The following is a 2,945-nucleotide window of genomic DNA, read 5'->3' on the forward strand; positions in this document are numbered from 1 at the left end:
TGGGCGACACCCAACACATTCGCCAGATTCTACAATCTCCGAGTGGAGCCAGTGTCCGACTTTGTACTCGCCCCCCCGAGGGGCCGGTAATGGACCACGCTCAGGTGTCTTCGCTTGCTCGCCATTCCACTCCCATGACTGGATACGTGCGATATTTTCCTCAGGTGAGCTCCCCGAGAGCCCTGAGCTCCCCCAGCACTGTCGACGCCGACATCAGTTCAGTCTGCCCTTTCGAGCCCAGACCCTCATGTCCGGCCAGGTGCTCCGTGTGCATGGTTCCCCTCTGGCGACCCCCACACGAGTATTCCCACCGTAAGCCTCCTCAGTGAGCAGGTGTCTTTCCCTTGGCAAGTCCCTGCCACCCCTAGATCTTCCATATGCAACCCTCAGCGGGTCATATGTGTATTCTCTAAGTCCTCCCTACGGTAGGCACCTTGGCATTCCCTCACTGGGATATGCTTCCCAGTGTACCTTGGTAATCCTGTGATAAGTGGGAGTCCTAGGGCCTTAAGTGGCGGGATCTCACACTTACGCAGGGCACTGGATGACAGCTGAGTGGCGCTGTTTTACAGGTTCCCCCATTCGTTAGTCACTAACGTACGTCGTAGTGACTGAACGAAAGGGAACGTCCGGTTACGTATGTAACCCTCGTTCCCTGAGGAGGGAACGGAGACGTACGTTTCCTTAGCCACGTCAGCTGTGCTGCCTGGAACGCGAGGAGTTCAGTCTTGGCTCCTGCAGCAGTAACATAATGCGATGTTCGCAGCGTACTTCCTTATATACCCACGAGGTGGGGCGGAGTTACGCATGCAAATTCCGCATGCCCATGGCATTGGCACTGCCATTGGGCGCTGTTGAATACGATGAAGATGATTGGCTTCTAAGCGAAACCCCCATTCGTTAGTCACTAACGTACGTCTCCGTTCCCTCCTCAGGGAACGAGGGTTACATACGTAACCGGACGTTTTATTGCTAAACACAATATACTGTGTGATCAGCAATATGGTTTTAGGGCTAATAGGACAACTTCACATGCACTTATTCAACTTGTAGAGGAAATAACAACAGCAATAGAACAAAAAAAATATGCAGTGGGGATATTCTTGGATCTTACAAAGGCATTTGACACAGTAGACCATAAATTATTATCCATGAAATTACATAAATATGGAATCAGGGGGGTGGCACTTTCTTGGTTAAATAACTATTTACAAAATCGATATCAATATGTAGAACTGCAAAACTGTAAATCAACGTCCAAGGTAATTACCTGTGGGGTCCCCCAGGGGTCAGTGCTGGGACCATTGTTGTTTAATTTATATATAAATAATGTATGGGAGGTGTCAAATGAGCTGAAAACTATTTTATTTGCTGATGACACTAGTTTAATTTGCCCTGGGGGAAATTTGGATCAACTCTTGGATATAGTGGAAAACGAATTAAAAAAGATGAAGAGCTGGTTTGATGTAAATAAACTAACATTGAACTTCAGCAAAACTAAATTCTTAATCTTCGGTAATCGCTTAACAAACATACATAAGAAACTTGCGATAAATGACATTGAAATAGAAAAAGTAAAAGAATTTAAATTTTTGGGAGTAATAATTGATGAAAAATTATGTTGGAAGCCACATGTACATTATATTAAGGCCAAAATATCTAGATCAATTGCAATACTTTATAAAACTAAATATCTATTAAATCAACGCTCATTGTACACGTTGTATTGTTCCTTCATACTTCCATATATTACTTATTGTTTGGAGGTGTGGGGACACACATACAAAACGAACACTAAATCTATATTTATACTTCAAAAGAGAGCCTTAAGAATTGTAAATAAAACTACTTATAGAGCACCAACTAACCCACTTTTCATCAAAATAAAAGCACTAAAATTCAGAGATTTGGTAGAACTTAAAACTGCACAAATTATGTATAAAATATATAATCAACAATTATCAAAAAGTTTCCAAGCGTTGTTTCAAATGAGAGAGAGCAAGTACAATCTGAGAGGACATTTGGTATTACAAAGGAAAATTATAAGAACAAATGTTAAGAATCACTGTATTACAACCAAAGGAGTTCATGTATGGAATAACTGTAGTGAAGAGATGAAAACATGTACAACAATGAGTAATTTTAAGAGAATATTTAAAATTAAAATATTTGAAGGGATATGAAAAGGAATTGAGATGTTAGTATCGTATACTGACCGTATGTTTTTGGGATTATATAAAAAGTCTAGTTTGGTTGGTTTTATTGGGTGTAATATAGATAAATGGAAAAGAAGATGATAGAATTGTGTATACGTACTGTAGTTATGAATGTATGTATCTGTGAAATATGTGAATATAAGTACTGGAAGTATATATATATAGTGTATGTTTATGTAAATATGTAAAGCAAAGATAAAGCAAAAATTCTATTTGTGTTAATTAAGGGAAAAATAGAGATGGGGGGGTAGGACTAGAAAAGTTTTTCGAACTTCTTCCTACTCCTTTTTGAACATGTGAAATTGTTTTGTTATTTCTATTTGAAGTACTTAATTCTTTATAATAATTTTGGAAGTGTGTATAGAGAAGTGTATGTTCTTTTTTATTTGGTATTTTTAATTATATTGTAAGTATGTAGGAATTTATGATTTAGGTACATACATATTCTCTTCCTGTTATTCTTATATATATATATATATATTTTTTTTAACATGTTCAAATAAAACACTCAAATTGAAATTGAAAAAAAAAAAGAGAATTACTGTAATTTGTCATTAATGATATAATCCTTAAAATAACAGTCAAGTTGTTTATTTAGATATTGTTTGTAATTTTACATCGTTTTAAACATAATTCAAAATTACAAGAAAATACTGTAAAAAACGGAAGTTTTTTCTGTAAAATTAGGATTGTTTTTTATAGTGTTACCTTATTGGTTGCACCTCCATT

The sequence above is a fragment of the Gobio gobio genome (genome assembly GCF_949357685.1).
Source record: "Gobio gobio genome assembly, chromosome: 1".
NCBI classification, from domain to species: Eukaryota; Metazoa; Chordata; class Actinopteri; order Cypriniformes; family Gobionidae; genus Gobio; species Gobio gobio.